The sequence below is a fragment of the Maniola jurtina genome, chromosome 20, assembly GCF_905333055.1.
Source record: "Maniola jurtina chromosome 20, ilManJurt1.1, whole genome shotgun sequence".
Taxonomy (NCBI): Eukaryota; Metazoa; Arthropoda; class Insecta; order Lepidoptera; family Nymphalidae; genus Maniola; species Maniola jurtina.
Genome location: NC_060048.1, coordinates 6,103,865 through 6,127,387, shown reverse-complemented (window position 1 = coordinate 6,127,387; position 23,523 = coordinate 6,103,865). Strand labels below are relative to the sequence as shown.

At 35.3% G+C, this 23,523-nt stretch overlaps 1 protein-coding gene across 1 annotated transcript in view; it reads right to left on the bottom strand.

The window, feature by feature from the left end:
- LOC123876016 (thrombospondin type-1 domain-containing protein 4-like) overlaps positions 1–23,523 on the bottom strand; it is a 100,595-nt gene that overhangs the window by 72,699 nt on the left and 4,373 nt on the right. The gene's annotated exons all lie outside the window — the stretch shown is intronic.

The window sequence follows — 23,523 nt, the reverse complement described above, 5'->3', positions numbered from 1 at the left end:
GATTACTGAAGTTCCGGCTCAGCTCTCCGAACGTCTGTACTAATACTTATTTTATTAAAGTTGAACCAAGATTTGAAAAACCAGACAAATGCGTGTCGGGCTACGCGCAGTGTTTGGTTCCGTAGGTGCCCGTCACAATATACTAGCTGATTCATACAATTAACAGCTACATTGAAGTAATTTTCAATGAAAATACAAATCCAAGTAGGTACGAGTAGGTACCTATAGTTTATAAGTTGGTCGACTATCTACGTAGCTGTGCCGCGGACGAACGGCCGGAAACGGACGGACAGACGGACATGGCGAAACTATAAAAGTCCTTTAGGTATTTAGGTACTACGGAACCCTAGAAGTGTCGTTGATCATAATTAATGATTAAACGAACTTACCTGTAAGTGAAGTTCTATCATAATTATACGAAGGCTTCGTACGAAGAGATTATATAGACTAGGTAGTATACGCATGCATAGTGGATACCGTTCACTTTATTGAGATTTATGAAATATATTTTTTAAAATAGGGTAGGTTGATATACTATTGCCTTAACGCCCGTCCGTCGCCTACTCATTTAGTTTAGAGTTTAGCTAATTATTATTATTTATCGCCTCATATTTTACGATAAGGGTAAACGCGTAGCGTGAGGGTGGGAGGGTTATTATAATCTCTTCGTACGAAGCCTTCGTATAATTATGATAGAACTTCACTTACAGGTAAGTTCGTTTAATCATTAATTATACTTCATGCTTCGTACTCGAGATTATATAGACTAGGTAGACTTTTAGAGATAAGATTCGTAAAATATGAGAAAGCGTGTTGTTAAAAGAAAATTTTGATTTAAATGTTACAAATTATCTATTATATTTTTAACAAATAACTACAAAGAGTATTTCTCTAATCATAAACAATGACTATTGAGTTAATATAAGAATCAATTAACAATTTATATTTCTTTTGAGTCATTTATAATCGACCTGCTAAAACAATAAATGTTTGGGCCTTAATAGGCCGAATGTAAAAGCTAGCAAAAGTATGGGAACTTGAGTTCCAGCCTGCAGTTTCCATAATTTGATGCACTTACTGAAAGACCTAATCTTTGCGCAGCATGTCGGAAAAAAACGTAGAAGGATCAATTCCGCTTTGGCTCAAGGAAACTTGATAAAGTTCGTGAAAATTTTTTTTTTTTTTTTTTAACTAATGAACAATAATTGTTCTGCAGTTTTCCAGAGTGATTTAGTAATTTTTTTTTTTTTTTTTTTTTTTTTTTATTTTTTTTTTTTTTTTTTTAGTAAATCTAGTATGTACCGTTATTCCCGGACTAAACTGTGATTTTTCTTTAAAATGCAGGAATGACTAAGACGGGTTGGTTTATTCCAACCATCTAGGGTTTTAATAAAATCTAGTATATTTATTTGATATCTGATAGATATACGTTACAAACTTTTATTGTTGATAAAGTTTGCACTTTTTGTGCAGTAATGAGTGCTAAAAAAGTAACTAATTTTTAAGAAATCGTTTCAAGATTTATGATTTAATTAATGTATAAGTTACCTAGGTAATTTAAGACCAATGACGTATCCCATGTGTCGTCATACTTTGGCCACGTTGATCAAGAACGACAAACATCCTTAAAAAAAATCTTTTAACATCGTCGTTCAACGCTATAGCTGACCGATATGCATTTAATGTCCCATATCGAAAAAACCTTATCATATATCATAGTTACCAAAGCTTTAATATCGGGCATTGGTACTTCAGACATATTCAAATTATTCTGATTACAATAAAGGAGCCACTTTTTGTAGCATTCTTCATATTGTTTATAAGTGTTTTCTGACAGAGAGCTCATAACGATATCCAAAGATGGACCTGGAACACTTCTCCGAATGGATAAGACTCCTGCCACCAGGTAGAGTTGCCTACGTGGAGGCTACTGCAATCTTTGGATAAGATTAATCCATTGTCAGCCATAAACATTAAAACGTTTCTAACACTAAAATATTTTTAAACAGTGGATGTCATGGCTGGGTAGGCCAGTCTATAACAATCATTATACCTTTGGAATTATCATAAATAATTTAACATGACGATTTAAAAAACCATAGTAAATGGAGGAAATGCATAAAAATAAAGATTAAACCATGAAATAGTAAAAGCTGCGTACGCACGTGGATCACTGTGCCATGAGACGTATCTCTGACATTTATTATTCAACAATCGACTTGTAAATAAATCTATATTTGGAGAATGAAGCTTAAATATAATTTAAGCTTTAAGCGTAGGTAATCTACAAGTTGCCATTCAATATTTGGATGCACACTTACGTCTAGACTCTTGGTCTGGTTTAGAGTTCTCCGAAGAGCTAATAAATGAAGTAAAAACATACAATTTTCGGTTTTCACACCATTGCCACAGCTGGTTTGCATTATTTTGTATTAACATTTGTCAAATGTGTAAACCCATTGGATTAACGTATGAAATTGCTGTGGTTGTTATCAATTAGGAAGTGTAACCTGTGTGTAAACAGTTTTTCGGCAAATATTTTAAGACGAATGAAGGGAGCTAAAATTTCCAAAAAATTAATATATGCATTACATTCATTGTCATTCCATAAGTCACTAGCTCTTTGATCTCCACAGGCAAGGCCACCCATCGTTGAGACATCAGATAAAAATTATCCAGGTAATTGTTTAATATTAATTTTACATACTGGCTGGCCAGTAGTACGATCCCACCATTCAAACTCATGTTTTGATGTACTTTGTATATTCATGAAATTTTCAAAATAACTTAGGTAAGTACTTACACCTATTAAAAAGTTTTGTATTAAGCCAACCGTACTGAACAGCAGAGCAAGCAGATATACCAATAAACGAAAAAACTGGCAAACACTCTAATTTACGTTTGATTTTCGAAATTTTTATAATTTCTGATTTGATTCTATTAAGTTTTGTGACTTGAAAATTTTCTATGTCTACTATATAATATCCTGAGAACTTTTAACATGGATTAAAATTACTTTTTTCATTATTTATAATGAAAAATAGACTCATAAACAAGTTTCTGGTTTGTTGTAAGTTTCGATGACGTTTCATAGTCGTATCCAATAAGACAAATATCGTGTAAGTATAAAGTAGACATGTGTTAGCATGTTTTCATTAACTACTCCCGTTTTCATAACTTTATAGAACACAAAAGGAGCAATAATATTTTAAGCCAAAAGGCCTTAATTTCATAAATAGAATCATTAAACGGGAACCTGAGATAACTTTGATTATCCTCATGTATCTTAAGTTAAAAAATACACGTCTTTTAAGTATATTGTGCACATCAAACTATTATTTTTCATATTAATTTTAGAAAAGTTCTTAATTCTTTCAGCTTGAAATGATTCGTATCTGTTTTGTTTAATGATTTTAAATTATAAATAAAGTACCTCTATCCATTAATTATGTAGGTATTAAAAGAATGTTACCTACTGAGCTTTACATTTTGAAATAGCGCCTAAGCTATTAAATCATTTACTAATAGCATCATAAAATGTACTCTTTGTTCTGGTATTCGTGAAAAAGGAATTTTGTAATCCTTGATGTATGAAAGAACCACAGGGTCGTTAGTGATCATATAGACCATACCTTAAATAGATTTTTTAGCCAGCAGGTTTTACCATGTTTATCGACGTTTATAGCTCGCTGCAGTGCTACTTCTACGAGTAGTCTTGCCGACTGTGTTTGACTTGCCGATTCGAGGCCATCGCTGGTCCTTGTGGGTGTCACTGGCCTGCGAGCCGGGCCTTGACCCTTCTAGTATGAACTGGCAGAATTTGGAAATATCTTGGGTACTGGGGATCAGTTCTTGATCTATTTATGGCTTTTGCCGACTTCGACTCTCGAAAGGTCCTCGCCGTAAAGAAACTTGTTCTAGCTGTTCCTGGAGCTCTTTCTTTACTCCGCACATAAGATAATTTCTCCTTGCAAGGGCGCTTTCTTTGCCGTAAAGCGCCGCGCCCGTTCATAGTTTGAGCAAAGTAGTATGTCTCTGTTTTAAGAATAACAGTGTGATTCATAATTACAACTAATAGCCGAAGACATATTAGCTTGATTGTCTTTTATTGCATTATCGCGTTGTTACAGTATATGAAACAGTTGCTTTTATCTCTGCGTTTAATATTGGCGGATAGCTATCAACTTGGAAGTTTCAGAAGTTAAATATTTTTCATTTAGCTACTTATACTAAGCTTACACTGTTGTTTTATTAGACTCACAGTGTTGCAATACTGGAATTTAATACAGAAATCTTTTTGTACTTCCTTGCCATATTTTTTATCTACCTATCAATGGTTCTATACGAAGAATATCTAGATACCAATAATATCCACAACTCACTATCAAGTCTAGAGTTTTCAGCTGTAGGTATTCCGAATAGAATATTCCGAAGAATCAGTTTTTATTCATAAGTTCTTTAGAAGAACCAGATTTTAGCGGAAGATTGGATAGAACCGCACTTGAAGTACCCGGGCCTGAATTTGGGTTTATTTCCGGCTCTTGTTCGTTAAACTCCGTTTAAGATCCTTAAACTCCGTTTAAGATCGGCGTGACGTCATCATTCTTTTATTCTATTACTTCTTTACTTTATTATTCTTGTATTCTACTATTCATAATTTTAATAGATAGCTACTTCTTCTCGTACTGTCCGCATAGTAAGTCATATAGTTTAAATAGACTTCTACTTAAGTGAATCATATGCAGTGCGAAGCAGTCCCAATACAAAAGCAAGTACTGCCCACAAACTAACCAATAAACAGTAAGAAACAGTCCCAATGCAAAAGCAAGTACTGTCCACAATACTGTGTGTTTCGTAAGAAAACACATTCACTAAGGTTTATTAATAAACAGTAAGAAACAGTCCCAATGCAAAAGCAAGTACTGCCCACAATACTGTGTGTTTCGTATGAAAACACGTTCAATCAAGTTTATTAGTTATCACGAGTAAAATAATCAGTAAGAAACAGTCCCAATGCAAAAGCAAGTACTGTCCACAATACTGTGTGTTTCGTATGAAAACACGTTCAATCAAGTTTATTAGTTATCACGAGTAAAATAATCAGTAAGAAACAGTCCCAATGCAAAAGCAAGTACTGTCCACAATACTGTGTGTTTCGTAAAAAACATATTCACTCAGGTTTATTATTTATCACGAGTAAAATAAATAGTAAGAAACAGTCCCAATGCAAAAACAAGTACTGTCCACAATACTGTGTGTTTTGTAAAAAAGAAACATATTCATCTAAGTTTATTAGTTATCACGAGTAAAATAAACAGTAAGAAACAGCCCCAATGCGAAAAAGCAAGAACTGTCCACAATACTGTGTCCCTGCTCAAGGGTTAGTACTTATTCACAAAATTAACCGTCTCGTGTAATTATTGAAGAATCAGTCACAACGTAGGTACTGCCTACGATACTAATTTCTCGAGTTCGTATCATCCATCAATCGTAATATCCAACCTTACCTTGATAATCCAACGGTGCATTTTAGCATGTATGTGAAATCTACGATGAGCCAAATCACCATCGAGTATTAAAAATTAATACGCTCGTAGGGTCGACGCTGTTTTCGTCGTAATTTCCTTCCTAACTTTTTAATTTTTTCTTTAATACTTTCACATTTATCACCATTATATTTAAACATTATAAAAATGATACTTCGTTACCTTTTTTACAGTTTAAATATCACTTTAAATAACACTTTCACAGTAAGCTAGGCGAAGGCGTAGTGGAACGGTAGCGCACTAAAAAGCGAATGAGTAGGCGACGGACGGGCGTTAAGGCAATAGTATATCAACCTACCCTATTTTAAAAAATATATTTCATAAATCTCAATAAAGTGAACGGTATCCACTATGCATGCGTATACTACCTAGTCTATATAATCTCGAGTACGAAGCATGAAGTATAATATCATTATTGTGTACAAAACTGCAACAAGACAATATTTTCTGACGCTCTCGAATGCTCCCGTTGTTAAATTAGTCCACCTTAATGATTTCCTTTTGAAAACACCACCATTAATATAACGTTCTTTTGGGGCACGAAATTCCCGAATCGCGTTGCCGTGCTATACTTTCTCCAACACTCTAGGTGGTCTAATACTATTTTATTGGTTCGGCATTATAGTTGTTTGATAAACTTTTATAGTTCGTTGATGTTCTATTTCACTTTGTTCCATTAGGGCATAGAGTAAATAGCAGCTTCGTTATTTTTATCTAGATTAGCTTATGCTTGCTTTAAACTTGCAGTGGTTGGTTTGGCCTATAACTAAAGTATACACTATCTAAGTAGTAAGTAGTAGATATTAAAATTATTTTATAAGAAAATTAAATAAATATATTGAATTAAATATATTTTATTGTAATAATTTCTATGTCATACTACAACTATAAGATTCGAATTGGATAAAATAAAGTTTTAATTTTTAACCCCCGACCCAAAAAGAGGGGTGTTATAAGTTTGACGTGTGTATCTGTGTATCTGTCTGTGGCATCGTTGCTCCTAAACTAATGAACCGATTTTAATTTAGTTGTTTTGTTTGAAAGGTGGCTTGATCGAGAGTGTTCTTAGCTATAATCTAAGAAAATCGGTTCAGCCGTTTGAAAGTTATCAGCCCTTTATAGTTACTGTAACCTTCACTTGTCGGGGGTGTTATGAATTTTTAATTTACACTTGTAACGAACGTACCGTAGACTTGATTTACCTGGGTTGATTTATCTAGGAGAATCAAACATACTGTTTTGTTATTGTTCACTTAATTCAACTAATGCAGCTAGGTGAATCAAGTATTAACGACGATGACGACTGAAATCGACTTTGTACAGCGACACAATCGATTATGTTAGTTTTTTTAATTCCCTATGGTTGATTATTATTATCGATTGTTCATTGAAATCAATTGTGGGCTGCCCCATTGATCACATTAAGCGCGACTAATGAGTCAGTGCATGTAAATGCATATGTAATTAAAGTGAAAGTCCTCTTTAAGGAAAGTCCTACATATTTGTTGTTATAATTAAGGTTCGAGCACGCATTTGTGATTGAACGTATGACAGCCAAGTACCTACTTATCAGTTTTGATGAGGAGAAATTCAAATGATATAAAAAACCCCTGTGTAGGTACAAAGTATATCAATAATAAATTTAGAGTGCTAATATAGATTGTTTACACATTTAATATCATACATGTAAGTTGGCCTACCCATCTGTCAACTTTTCATGGCTAAGCCGCCGAACAAATTTTGATGAAATTGAGAAGAAATATTTTGCAAACTCTACCCAGACGAAGTCACAATCATCGATGTATAGTCACAGTCAACCGTCTATATTTTAAAACTTGATACAAAAACAAAGCTTCATTGAAACTTACCTACTTATTTTTTAATCCCGTTAGTTAAGACTTAACCTTAGGCTGTGATTACACCTGAAGTTGTACTTACGTAATTAATTGCCACCAAATGAATGTATGTAGCTACTTCAAAGAGTGTTTTCATTAGTAAATTTGTTGCAATTTAATAATAGAAGCTACTTACATGAGTCTTCCAGGTGTAATGACGGCCTTACAACCATTAGAAGAAAGCTTGAATGAAACAAAACACAATACTTGCAAATAAGTCTGAATCGAGACCTCCATATGGGGTCAAAGGTAAGTGCCCTAACTGACGCCTGCTAAACATGATAATAGAGCCTAACTTGCCCATGCCCCATGCCCCATGCTACTAATTCAGAGTTTGTTTGAATATTCAGTTACGGGCTATCATCGACTGTGTCGTGGTATTTGTAAACAGGGCAGTATTGTTGAGAGTAAATTAGAGGAAAACCTATAAAACAGTCGTTAGACCTGTCACATTGTATGGTTCAGAATGTTAGGCGGTCAAAGAGACGCGAAGGATGAAAGAACGGTAAGTAGGTAACTATTGACGACCTTCGAGGCTCAGTGATTAGCGCTGTGGTCTTATTAGTGGGAGGTCCCGGGTTCAATTCCCGGTAGGGTATGGAATTTATTATTTCTAAATCACTGGTCTGGTCTGGTGGGAGGCTTCGGCCGTGGCAAGTTACCACCCTACCAGCAAAGCCGTGCCGCCAAGCGATTTAGCGTTCCGGTATGATGCCGGGTAGAAATCAAAGGGGTACTCTATGGGTTTAATTAAAACTGCCATACCCCTTCCAGGTTAGCCCGCTTCCATCTTAGACTGCGTCATCACTTACCACCAGGTGAGATCGCAGTCAAGCTAACTTGTATCTGAATAAAAATAAAAAATGCGACCGAAATGTGGATGTTGAGATGTGTGACAAGAATGGATGGTATGGAAAGCGCTGGTCAGAAACAACGCGTAATGGCAACGTGTTTTACTCAGCTTCTATAATTAGGGTTCAGTACCTCAAAAGGTAAAACGGAACCCTTGTAGGATCACTTTGTTGTCTGTCTTTCTATTAAAAGTATTCGTCGATGAGATCATGAGAAAGATGTGTCTTGTTGATTGTGCCTTGGCTATCGATAATTTCCGACACGCGTTGTATGTTTAAGGCTTAAGATCTACCCACTGAACTGTATCAGCATGAGAAATAACTTGGAATCATTACTAATTAGCAAAGTAGTTTGAGCCAGCCAACTAGAAAGTGGCCCTTAGCAATCCAATGCACTGATGACAAAATTGCAGCACGGAACCACGCTCACTTGCGGTTTCATTTCACCTACCGCGGCCAGAACATGTCACTCGCTTTAGGCACTTGCGTCTGACATGCGGTTTCTAAGGTCTTACGAGTTACGTCATAAGTCTAGTTACTAGGCCTTAGGGTCCAAACGGACGAGCGGTTAAATAAAAGCTGGATAATAGCCACCTTGATTCCTTACACAGCAATCTAACGCACGATCCATATTATTGTAAATGCAAGATTGTGCTTGTTTGTTGGTTTTTTACGGTTCCGTACCACAAATAGAAAAACGGAACCCTTATAGGGTCATTTTGTTGTCTGTCTGTCTGTTCGTATGTCGTGTCCGTCAAGAAAACTTATAAGGTATTTCCCGTTGACCTAGAGTCATGAAATTTGGCAGGTAGGTAAGTAGGTCTTATAGCAGAACTAAAGGAAAAATCCGAAAACCGTTAATTTGTGGTTATATCACAAAAAAAAATTAAATGTGTTCAAACAAATAATTTGTATTTTCTTTCAATTTTCAAAGTATGATAACCATACCAAGTGGGGTATCATATTATGAAGGGCTTTACCTGTACATTCTAAAACAGATTTTTATTTATTTTTATGCACAGTACTTTTGACTTGTCGTGCAAAATGTCCGAAACCCGAGGACGGAACCCTCGGTGCGCGAATCTGACTCGCACTTGGGGCCGGTTTTTTTTTTGTTTAATGATTTGTTCTTCAATCACACCGCAACGGAGCAACTCATAGACGTGATTATTTGCATGGGTTCTTGACATACTTTTACAATTTTGTATCATAAATCAAGATGGCTATTGTGTCTAGCAGTTATGTAACCGCACGCCCATTTCCGACCTTATGTCGGTAAAATCCTGAATTTCTTAATACTATTTTTTATTATTTAAAATTGTATTTCGTTGATTAATGATTAACCATGCGAAGTTAGTTAAAATTTCCATCCAGTCCTAATAGTTATTAAGCCTTAACAAGATCCTTATTAAGCCGATTGGCGTATAAAATATCGGATAATATTAGCAACAGCAAATGGGCGTTTCAGCATTACAGCATTAAAGACTTGGACACGTACAACGCGTGACGGAAACTTGACCAACACTGCATCTAGAATTTGTTGGTACCTATTTCGATCGCTGAATATCCAATCTGGATTCATTTTCAAGTAAAACAGCCTATCTAAAAATGGAAAGTATCCATTCATTTAATACTAACTTTCCCGTGATTTTGATCAAAACGGTACAATTAAAATAGAGTTTCAACAGCTTTCATTCAGTTTTTGGCTCCTGTATAATTTTATTTTATGTAAATATGCCGTTTTGTTCGCTAGCTCCTCAATTGCATTCGCATTGACTTTGGAAATCAAAAACGCTTTCAGTGTGACCTCCTGCCGTACTGTTGCCGTCCTGCGTCGCGCTTATGTGGATCAAAGCCTTAATAACGGAACACGCTCCATCCTTGAGGAAATTGCCAAGTACAACGCTAACGATATTGCATAATATGTCCGGCTTATAATAAGAACTTACTAAGTACTCCTAACATGTGCAAGGATACTGCCTCTATCACTTACCTATACTTATTAATATACTTACTTCGCCTACAGTAACAATATGAAACTGATAGCAAACAAGTGTAAATTAAAAATTTATAACACCCCCGACAAGTGAAGGTTACAGTAACTAGAAAAGAGCTGATAACTTTCAAACGGCTGAACCGATTTTCTTGATTACGGCTAAAAACACTCTCGATCAAGCCACCGTTCAAACAAAAAAGACAAAATTAAAATAGGTTCATTCGTTTAGGCGCTACGATGCCACAGACAGATACACAGAGACACAGATACACACGTCAAACTTATAACACCCCTCTTTTTGGGTCGGGGGTTAAAAAAATAGGAAAAAATAGCTTTAAATAGTTCTTAATTTATTAGCTCCGGCATCCGTTTTCCCTCCCACTTTTAATATGGGTACCTTCAAGTCAAGAGTGAATAGGCAACTTCTAGGCAAGCGCGCTCCATCTTAGGCTGCATCATCACTTGCTAGGTCTGATTGCAGACAAGCGCTAGTCTATATAATTAAAAAAAAAACAACCTTGACATCGTAGTATATTTTCTATTTTCTAAGGTACCTGGGTCGTAGTCAGGCACTTGTCTTATCTACTTCTAGCACAAGCGATTTTTTTTCTTTCCTTGATACTCTTTAGCCCCTTCATTCAATCGGATTCTACTTTCTACACTTCACGCTTCATACGCCTTCAAACCTCACACTGCGAAAGAAGTCGCGGGGTCATCTAGTTTAAAAAACCGGCCAAGTGCGAGTCAGACTCGCGCACCGATGGTTCCGTACTCGAGTATTTTTTCCAACATTTTGCACGATGACATTGACACTATAATACCTACCTACCTGCCTTTCATGATTCTACATAGGTCAACGGGAAGGACCCTATAGGTTTTCTTGACAGACACGACGGACGGACGGACCGACAAACAGAGAGACAGACAACAAAGTGATCCTATAAGGGTTTCGTTTTTCCTTTTGAGGCACGGAAAAATATGAGTGCCAGTTTTCAAACAATTTGATGTGACACAGCCCTAGTTCAAGGACACAAACAGAAGAAAATAATTGAAGCGAATGTTAAATAGAAGAGGCTACTTGATAGTTGATAGCATTTGATAGGTCAAGCGTCGACGATCGGCCAGTATTGGACATAATTATATAACTACGGACACCCGTGTTCACGGGGCCAATGACACATGACAGGCAATAGAAACTTGTTATAAAGCCACACATGCAATTATATTAATTACCTATTTATTTTTATGGAATTTTTATGCCTACATGAAGTACCTAGGTACCTACTGTAAACTGTTCTTAGGGTTCCGTACCTCAAAAAGAAAAACGGAACCCTTAAACATTTTGTTGTCTGTCTGTCTGTCTGTCCGTCCGTCCGTCCGTCGCGACGGACTTAACAGACACGACGCGTCGAGTCTGTCAAGTAACCTATAGGGTACTTCCCGTTGACCTAGAATCATGAAAATTGGTAGGTAGGTAGGTCTTATAGCACAAGTACAGGAATAAATCTGAAACCCGCGAATTTGTGATAACATCATTTAAAAAAAAATTAAAATGTGATTCATTTTTCAAAATAAGATAACTATACGAAGTGGGGTATCATATGAAAGGGCTTTACCTGTCCATCCTAAAACAGATTTTATTTTTATTTTTATGTATAGTTTTTGATTTATAGTGCAAAATGTTGGAAAAATACCCGAGTACGGAACCCTCAGTGCGCGAGTCTGACTCGCAATTGGCCGGTTTTTTTTATTAGGGTCGCTTTACACTACATCATCATCATCTCAATTTATCGTTGGACCACTAACTAAGCACGAAACCCGTGTTTAGTTAGTGGTCCAATCCTGGTCCTCAGAATGAAAATGACTTAGTCCATAATTCACCACACTGGCCAAATGTGGATTGGCAAATACGTATTGCAGACCACAGCCTTTGTACCTAAGAATTATTATTATTACTTAATTATTCTGCAATATCAGTAACCGTGGGCAAAATGTTATTGTCATTTTTGCTTTGTAGGATTTGCAGTTTCATTTTTAGAGATTTGATTTTACGTAGAAATTCACTAGTGATAGTTTCATCACCGTAAACTCAATTGTAAATCAATAAATAAAAGGGAAAAGAAAACAACAATTTTATTATAGTCGTGTCAAAAGTCGTGTTTAAAAAATACATTATGACAAAAAAAGATACATTTTGATCAATATTAAATTAAGTAAGTAAGTAAGCGACAAAAAATCTTCAGCCACTAGATTACCCATAAGTACCAAATTAAAGAAAAAGAACAATTTCACGTAGAGTATTCGATGGAATTCTAAAGGAATTCTATGAAAAATTAAGGCGTCAAAGTAGACAACGTAATTTCATTTCATTCACCACAATTCTCGGAATTTTCGTCGTAGGTAACCGTCATAAATTTTTTCTTCCCTGGTGGCATCTTCCACATTGCTGGCATATCTAAAAAGCACTCAAATCACCATTCTTTTAACAATGTTACATACTGTATGGTTTAGATTTGATTGAGTTATTTTGGATCAATTTTTATTTTGTAAAGAGCTATATCATATCAACGACTATTTTGTCTCAATTGTTTTTGTCGTGTTTGCCAATTTTGTACCCTTTTGCATTTTCCCATTGGTTAGTGGAAACATTGAATATAACAATTTTTGTCCGGTCATTCGCCGACCTTTTGTCATTCGTCCGTGTCGTCACACGTCGTCTTGAGTATGCATCTAAAACTATTCACCTTGTTCTCCATATACAAAATGGAGGATAAAAGCAGGGAAAATATTCTGGAATCAGTGATTTTCCGTTAAACCACAAACGGCAAAGCTGAAAGAGAACAGTCGTGCTTTTTTGTCATGCAAAGTCAAGATCTACACTCTACATCTCTATTATCTAGTTATTATTATTCTGTATCTAGTAAAATAAAGCAATATTTTGTCGCGTAACCTGTCGTTAGTGTAGCCGGGAACTAAGTTTGCTGTTCAAAATATAAATAAGTTAGTTAAGTAATGTTCAAACGAGTATGAAGACATCTTTAATAGGTAACTTCACTTACCATTATTTAGAGAATAGGTCCCTGCCCTTACAAGGTAAAGTAGTCGGTTAATTTATTGTAAGCGTTCAAACAATGATATAATGCGTTACTAAATTGCTTTTAAAGGTTTTCTCACGTACTAAATACTTGTACTGACGCATTAAATCTTGACTCGGGCTCTTTACAATTCTAGTGCAGTTGTAGAACCAGTATGTTTGTGCCAAATGAACGACCTAGGAGAATAATAAATGAAGATTTAAGACTTATTAGATAAAGTTTTAAAAAATCTATAAGCAGGGGTAAATAAGAAAATTTAAATGGCTGTTTAGAAAAACACTGCTTTTGAAAAAGCTCATAATATTAGGTGCGTATGTAATTTGGTTATTTACGTCGGAATTTAATAAATAATCTTCCTATCCTATCTATAATCTGTTGATAGCAATGTTGATATATATGTCAAAAATTGTAGGGATAGGTATATTGATTAGGCTATTTTTAACCCCCGATCCAAAAAGAGGGGTGTTATAAGTTTGACGTGTATATCTGTGTATCTGACTGTGGCATCGTAGGTCCTAAACTAATGAACCGATTTTAATTTAGTTTTTTTTTTTTGTTTGAAAGGTGGCCCGATCGAGAGTGTCCTTAGCTATAATCCAAGAAAATCGGTCCAGCCGTTTGAAAGTTATCAGCTCTTTTCTAGTTACTGTAACCTTCACTTGTCGAGGGTGTTATAAATTTTTAATTATTGTATACTTGTTAATTTCTACCGTTACACGTTACTACAATTCAATCACTCATTTATACTTCTTTTTGTCCGTTTCCCATTGCCTATAGGTATATTATGTCTGTAAATTTTTTGAGGCTAGAGAAAGTGTAAGGAATTTGTTATAAAATTGAGTGAAAATAATGACATATTTAAGCATTGTTCCATTATGTAAAGAAGGTAGGTAGCCGTAGGTATATTATTTAACGCTCGATATATTTCATCCTATTATCTGGTGATGATCCGGACCATTTAACAACGTGTTATTACGAGGGAATTACACGCTTTCTCCAAATAATGGGGTACCAAATAACCAAGCGAACACACAATTTGTTAAGTTCAATACCCAATTATTATTAACCGATTTTATAGCCTGAATACAAAACTCGAAGTGACCGATCGACCAGCAATATTACCAACTCATAATATTGCCTAGCGCCTGCAGTCACCCGTACAAACTCTGCAGGGCAAAGTAAACACGCAATGAAAACCGCAGCGTTGGAAGACTTCCACTAGACAGACGATATCAAACAAGTCGGAGCCGCTAGTTCCTAGCAGCTCCCTGCTACAATAGTGAATAGACCTTATGTAATGTCCAGCAATAGACATCTATCGGTTGATGACGATGATGATTTTTAACCCCCGACCCAAAAAAAGGGGTGTTACAAGTTTGACGTGTGTATCTGTCTGTGGCATCGTAGCTCCTAAACTAATAAACCGATTTTAATTTAGTTTTTTTTTGTTTGAAAGGTGGCTTGATCGAGAGTGTTCTTAGCTATAAGAAAATCGGTTCAGCCGTTTGAAAGTTATCAGCTCTTTTCTAGTTATTGTAACCTTCACTTGTCGGGGGTGTTATAAATTTTTAATTAACACTTGTTCCATCTGTCCTCTCATTTCTAAGAAGCGACTAACTCAAAAAAGTAGTTTTTGCTTTATTACCAAAAGAATGTTGGAGTTTCCAAAAACTTGATGTTCCTAAAGAAGAATGATTTTTAGTTAGTTTTTAATTTGATCCTACGTGGATATCATTAGAAACGTTTTACTAGATTCACATGTTTTTTGGTGATAACAAATACATTTTTGGAACTAGCCGCTTTTTGGAAAAAGCATGGTACATTATGTCTATAAATACCTATTGCCACTGATCTTGTCTTGAAGATCCCCAATTAGTAAGTATTTTTAAGTAGAACAAGTGGCTGGAAAGATTGCGCATGACGTCACTAACGCCTAACGCCACCTTGTTATGCTTATGAGTTATTAATAATTATGTGTAAAAATCTACTGAAGAGATTTAACAGATTCCCTACATTGTGGAATGAACTATAAACAGCCATCGTTAAACTTATAATAACAAGATACCACAACTAAGGAATTTGCCCTACAAAACTAAACAAGGTAGCAACAGGTTATGATGGATCTGCCTAAAAAATAATTTAAGAGTTATAAGAATACAAAATATAGACTTACGAACATATAATTTTACTACTACTATAGCTAATGCCCGCGACTTCGTTCGCGTGGATTTAAGTATTTTCAAGATCCCATACTCAAAATCCTTTCATATCTAATGGGGGTGTACTTTAAGTAGAGAGCCAACAATAAAAATCTCAAACTTCCAGACATAGCAGCAGCAGCGTTTTAAGTTGATAGTAATGTCAGTTAGTCAGTTTCTTCTTCTATTAGAATAACCGATGCCCGCGATTTCGTCCACCTGGACTGGATTTAGACTTTGGAAATTTTCAAAAGCCTTTCTTATAGTGAGAGTCTACGTTATGGAAAAAACCAACGAGCAAGATTTTTAGTTTCTAGGCGTAGTTTATGCTTTAATACCTATACCAGACTGTCAAGTTCTCCTTTTATAAATTTTGATAAGCCTATTTAATAAATTAACAGTATAGACGGCTAGAAACACAACTCTTTAGTAGTCGGGTAAATAGCACTTTACGTTTTTACCGTTAACAGAAAAGGGAACGCTACGCCACAATAGCTATTAACGAGCCCTCCTGACAAATAATTCAATTAAGAGCTACAAAGACATGCGCTTGCGCGTCAGATGTTATCGCCGGTCTATGCCGGTGGCCGCCGCGTCACGTCTCCTCTGATTTACACATCACAAGCCAACAGCTCATTAGAAGCTGGTCACACGCAGCTTATTTACCTACGGAGAGTTAATTATTATGAGTTCGTGCGGAGTGTCAATTCAATAAAGGCCGATTCACACCAAGTACGTATACGTGACACGTGCGAAGTGACGCGCGTAAACCCCTAACACACCGGGTTACGCATACGTTTACGCTAAAGAAAAATCGGACAGTTTGCATGGGATTCTTAGAAATCTAAATCCAAGTCGCAGGTATAATCTAGTACTAATTTAAAAAAAAACGCACACGACATTATCTACACGCATTTAACACCTTTAACTCGCATTAGCCTACTGAAAAATGCGCTAGCAATAAATTATTGTCACATTATATCCAGTATCAGTGGTACAAATTGGATCACACATGGAATTCTAAAGAAACCAAAATACACATTAAATTCTAGAGTGGTTTAATGTTTAGATTTTAGTTTTCCCTATCATGAGGTAAGTAGGCGAGAGTTTCGACACCAGCTATAAAAACTTTATGGGCAACAAATTAGTTATTTCTAATTCAATTTTTATCTGAAGAGCAATACCGCCTTAATACCATCTTATATAATTAGTTTATCACTAACAGACAAATGGTATGTAGATTACCACTTTGACATTTTGTCTCATTCACAATGTAAATTGTGAATGAGATAAAATGTCAATACCTGCATAACCGTTGTAAGATTTCCGTGCAAAAAATTTAAACCCTATTTTGTAAAATGAAATGGGATCTTATAAAAAGTGATTAAAAACCTAAATAATATTTTTTACAATTAATTATTTTAAAACTTCTAATAGCTTCACTATTGACCATTGGATTTGTACAGTGATCTCTAAAAAAGTAAAATTTAGTCCTAACTGAAGTTGAAAAATGGCGATCTGCGCAGGTCATTGACTAATGGTAAAAACCAAGCCCCCATAAGGTTTCTGCAGTCGTTTGCCTCGTGTTCAGATGGACTACTTGTTTTACCATCACTGTTAAACTCATAATAGGTACCTACTTACTTAGCCCAGATAGTTTTATGTCCCAAAATCACTCAACCTTGGTATCAGTATGTAAATATATTAAATTTTACAGCGTGTCCAACATTAATCGCATGACAGGGAATCTAGCTTACTGTATACAAATACAGAGATGTTACAACAATTCATGAAGAATTCTGAATACGTAAACAAATATTTTTTCACATTAGAATGTTGGCATATTTAAAAAAAATTAAGATTTATTTTGCTTAATAAAGATAAATCACCACCATAAAATAATTAAAACAGAAAAAATATTAAAAAGTGAAATATTACATGCAGCCTGTGAAAATAATTATCATAGTTATTTTTTGCGCGCTAAAATTGCGCGGTAATAATTTATAGACCTAAAATAAAGGAATATTAAAAGCTTAGTTAAATTGTACTAAATGATGCCCTATTTTAAAAATCCCGTGGGGGAACTCTTTGATTTTTCAAGATAAAAAGTAGCCTATGCCCATCCACAGGACGTAAAGCTAACACTGTACCTTTCATGAAAATTGGATATATGGATGGGCCGTGATAAGCTGGCAGACAGACAGACAGACACACTATCGCATTTATAATATATATAATAATAATAATAATAAGCCTTTATTTCCCAATAAGATTAATAATATAATACAATTTTAAGATTAATAATATAATAAGATTCTTTTATTTCATTACAATAGGTAGATATGCTTTATTAGTTCAGTTCATTGAATTCTGTTACCATACATACTGGCAAAAAATAATACCTACATAGTTAAGTGTTTTGTTAATCAAGTTCAAATCGTGATAGTATTTTATCATCAGCTGTTTGGCATAGTATATGAAACTATTTATACATAAAATAAACAATAAATTACTACTTTCTTTTTAAATACAATAAATTATACAGTTAAAACCAAAAATAGTGAAAAAGCTAATTTATTCTTTATTCAGCTATGCTGTTTTTAATTATAATTCTCAACTTATTAGGTATTTTATCATCAGCTGTTTGGCATAGTATATGAAACTATTGATACATAAAATAAACAATAAATTACTACTTTCTTTTTAAATACAATAAATTATACAGTTAAAACAAAAAATAGTGAAAAAGCTAATTTATTCTTTATTCAGCTATGCTGTTTTTAGTTATAATTCTTAACTTATTAGGTACATTGTTGTCAAGTTACGATCATATTTTAATACCACTTTTGTAATAAGTAGTTTTGTGATTAGTAGGCCTAAATGTACCTTTTTTCTTTTTTTTTAGAATCATAATCTACGTTCGCCTTTACAAAGAAAATATAGTAACTAAGAATGCTTTAGGTATATATATATATTCTATATAATATTCGATATTTTATTATTTTACCATAACATTTTGCTGTAGCTTTTATTATAGCTAACATTTTATAATTTTAACTATGTTTTATATAAGTATGATAATACAATACTATGCTTAACTTAACATCCTCAGTTTTCCTTTATTGGGTTACCCTTTCGTGGGTATAGGCCTCCTCCATCAGTACACATTTAAATCTTACATAGGTACCTACTCTTACATTCAAGTAAGGAGTATAGTAAGTATAGGATATGATTTTGATGTGAGGGTTTTGGTCTGAGACTCCCGCAGCGACCACCTGTACTGGGAGCTAATGAATTGTAATTACTTTTGAATTTTTATTTTTCTTAAAATGACGTTTTGGGAGGGGCATTTTTAATTTGCGTTGGTTAATATATATAGTATGGATTAATAATAGTGGGTATTAACAGCTCTATACAGTCATTCGTTCCAATCTACATAATGATTGGATCGTAATAATTTGAAGTGGATTGTGTGGTGCGTACGGCTCTCAGTGAATACTCACACGACTGACCGATGCGATCAAACGTACGAGTTACGACTTAACATTTGGGTGCCGATCCCACAACCAACGGTCTAGAGTTCTGAGTTTCGAGTTCTATATTTCAAGTTAGGTAATGTATTGTAAGAGCTTACATATCCATACTAATATTATAAATGCGAAAGTGTGTCTGTCTGTCTGTCTGTCCGTCCGTCTGTCTGTCTGTCTGTCTGCTACGTTTTCACGGCCTTACCGCTGAACCGATTTTAATGAAATTTGGTACAGACTTGGGATACATCCCGGGTAAGGACATAGGCTACTTTTTATCCAGGAAAATCAAAAGAGTTCCTACGGGATTTTAAAAAACCGAAATCCACGCGGGTGAAGCCGCGGGCACCCTCTAGTTATCTATAAACAACACACAAAAGTATTGATTTGACCAAATGAGAAGGGTTTTTTTTTAAATTATACAGGGTGGTCAAAAAGTCGTGGATCAAACGAAATAGGGAGATAGAGGAGGTCATTTCTAGCAAAAAAAAATTCTACAGCATGGCCATATTTAAATTGCCCTAAGAGTTATGAATATTTTTGGGTTTTTTAACAAAATACCAGATTCTCTTACAATTAGACTAATTTAAAAAAAATGAGATAAAAAACAATAAAACAAACGATGCTGTGTCATTACTAGATAATGTATCAGCACTACAAACCTTCTATTGAGGCTCTGGCTACCAAATTACAAGAGCAATTAATTTTTTTCCAAAACTTTTAAAGCGTTACCAAAAATTAAATGTCACTTTAAAAGCGCACTGTGAAAAAAAAATGTACTACGGAAAAGTGACCCTGTATCAGAAAAACTTGTTGATTTAATGCCGATTTAAATGAGGTATAACACATTACTCTTTGTTTCGTAATTCTGGTATTATAATCGTTTTTTCATATCAAGGTGCAAATTTCAGTAGATTAGTTTACTTCAAAATAATTTTGAAGATTATCATGCTGTTAGTTAAACTGCTAGTTTTTTGTACGTTGGAATGCTACAAACATCACTGTGCTTATCACACTTAAAATTTGGGAAAAGAACAGAAACTCTTCACTACCACCACGTGCCAGAACTACCCAGAACGCCCTCTTTTCTAGGAAACAAAAGGATAAAGAAGCTATGCCTCTCTTTCACATCCTTCCTTATTCCAACAATGCAAATAGAAAGGATGATTAGTGAGAACGAGAGGCATAGTTTCATTATCCTTTTGTTTCCTAGAAAAGATGAACTACTTGCAAGACGGGCGTTCTGGGTAGTTCTGGCACGTGGTGGTAGTGAAGAGTTTCTGTTCTTTTCACAAATTTTAAGTGTGACAAGCACAGTGATGTTTCTAGCATTCCAACGTACAAAAAACTAGCAGTTTAACTAACAGCATGATAATCTTCAAAATTATTTTGAAGTAAACTAATCTACTGAAATTTGCACCTTGATATGAAAAAACGATTATAATACCAGAATTACGAAACAAAGAGTAATGTGTTATACCTCATTTAAATTGGCATTAAATCAGCAAGTTTTTCTGATACAGGGTCACTTTTCCGTAGTACATTTTTTTTTCACAGTGCGCTTTTAAAGTGACATTTAATTTTTGGTAACGCTTTAAAAGTTTTGGAAAAAAATTAATTGCTCTTGTAATTTGGTACCCAGAGCCTCAATAGAAGGTTTGTAGTGCTGATACATTATCTAGTAATGACACAGCATCGTTTGTTTTATTGTTTTTTATCTCATTTTTTTAAATTAGTCTAATTGTAAGAGAATCTGGTATTTTGTTAAAAAACCCAAAAATATTCATAACTCTTAGGGCAATTTAAATATGGCCATGCTGTAGAATTTTTTTTTGCTGGAAATGACCTCCTCTATCTCCCTATTGCGTTTGATCCACGACTTTTTGACCACCCTGTATAGACTAGCGCTTGGCTCCAATCAGACCTGCTAGCAAGTGATGATGCAGCCTAAGATGGAGCGCGCTTGCCTAGAAGTTGCCTATTCACTCTTGACTTGAAGGTACCCATATTATAGGTGGAAGGGAAAACTGATGCCGGAAGGGCGTTCCATATCCTAGCGGTTTGAATTAGGAAAGAGGAAGCAAATCGTTTCGTACGTGTTCGAGGAATTTTGACTACGTACGGATGCAGACCTTGACGATGCCTGGAAGTACGATGGTGGAAAGGTGAAGGAGGAACCAGGTCAAAAAGTTCTTGTGCGCACTCTCCGAAATATATCCTGTAGAATACCGATAGGTTATAGTCCACCAAGAGGCCAAGTGCGGATTGGCAGTTTCCACACACCTTTAAGAACATTATGGAGAGCTATCAGGCATGCAGGTTTCCTCACGATGTTTTCCATCACCGTTAAAGCAAGGGAAAGATTGCTTAGTCGTGGTCGGCTACTATTGTTTATCAAATTACTAGCTGATACCTGCGACATCCTCGTCCACGAGGTATTTGTATTTTTTGTATATTATAACATTACGTATAATATAATACCTCATTCCAGATCTTTAACTATGTAAGTATTGTATACCCATGCAAAAAATCATGTCAAACCAATGTTTCGTTACAATACAACGTTATTGAAGGACAACCCAACAACCCAACAAACAAACACACTTTCGCATGTAAATGTGGATAGTGATCTAATTATAGACAGACATGAGAAATTATAAGAGTTTCTTGTTTTTCAACGGAACCCCAACAACACTATGTTAACAATTTTTTTAATAACGCTTGGTGCTTTTAGGTACTACTAACTAGGTACTACCAAGAACTTTTAGGTACTACTAGGTTTTTTAATTTAGCCTGCGTTCGAGAGGCATATTACTAATAAAAAAATCCTATTATTAAATCAGTCTAGTCAATAAGGTATCGTTTGACCGGTTATTAGAAGTGGATCGATTGAACGCGATCTGTGCGGTAGCGAATGCACAGGTTATTATTAAAACAGCATCCCCGTCATTATAAAGAACCCTTTTATTATTGAAGACCACCCACTATAAGAGAATCGGTACCTATTACGAGTTCTGTAATTCTCACATGTTTCTTAGAAGCTGTACAATAATAAATGAGTATTATTATGAATATGGAGCCGTGATAGCCTCGTTGTTAAGACATCTCCTAGTTGTTATTCGGGAATTCAGGGGTTCAAACCCGGGCACGCACCTTTTACTTTTGTTTTATTCAGATACAAGTTAGCCCTTGACTGCAATCGCATCTGGTGGTAAGTGATGATGCAATCTATGATGGAAGCGGGCTAACCTGCAAGGGGTATGGCATTTTTTATTAAACCCATACACCTTTGGTTTCTACACCGCGGCGCGGCGGCGCACCGGAACGCTAAATTGCTTGGCGGCACGGCTTTGCCGGTAGGGTGGTAACCAGACACGGCCGAAGCCTCCCACCAGGCAACAACTTTCAAGACATGACAAGACTTTTCGAAATATGTACGTTTTAGGTAATTTAGTATCACTTGCTTTGATGGAAAGCATTGTGAGGAAACTTGCGTCAAAAGTGGGTGTTTTCAACCAATTGGCTCTTAGCCAGCGTGGTAGACTGTACTTTTAGTTGTAACCCTGCTCTTTCAGCTATTTGGGAATTAATATAATTTCTAAATTGACCATATGTTCTTAACCCTTCTCATTCAATATCAGGATCAATTTGAAATTTATAATTTCTAATTGTCTCTGGTCTGGCATGGGGAGAGGCTCCTGCCGTGGCCAGTTATCACCCTACCGGCAAAGTCGTGCTACCAAGCGATTTAGCATTCCGGAACGATGCCGTGTAAAAAACTGATAAGGGGTATGGACTATAGGTTTAATAAAAAAACGCACCAAACCTCTTACAAGCTAGCCCGCTTCCATCTTAGACTGCATCATCCTTACCACCAGGTAAGATCGCAATCAAGGGCTAACTTGTGATGGAATAAATAAGTAAAAAAATCTGGAAGGAGTCCCGTGTTCAGTAGTGGGCCGGCGATGGGTTGATTGTTAATAAAAACAAATAAAGATCAAGACACGTAATAGGAGCCGATGTCGCAGCGCCGCCATTAGCTGGTGGTGTCGGGTTCTCTTCCTGACTCTGCCGCATTAGACAGGACTCTGGCTGGTAAATAAACTGACCGTATGTTCCTTTGCTTACGTTACTTCAATTACAAAGAAAAAAACATAATACTAAGTTGAAGTTGTACGGTCGAAACCTAGGAAAACGATGATTTCTAAACGGTTAAATTAAGTCTTTATTAAAATCTTGATTTTGAAAAGCTAGTTAGTTTATAACACAACAAATGCAATGTAATATTTTTCAAATAATTAAGTATTTACTTACTAAACAAGCATTAAATCAAGATTTAATAACAACTTTATTTATATGAAAGTCGAAAATAACTGGAACTCATATTTTATTTTTATTTTTTTCGTTGTATTGAA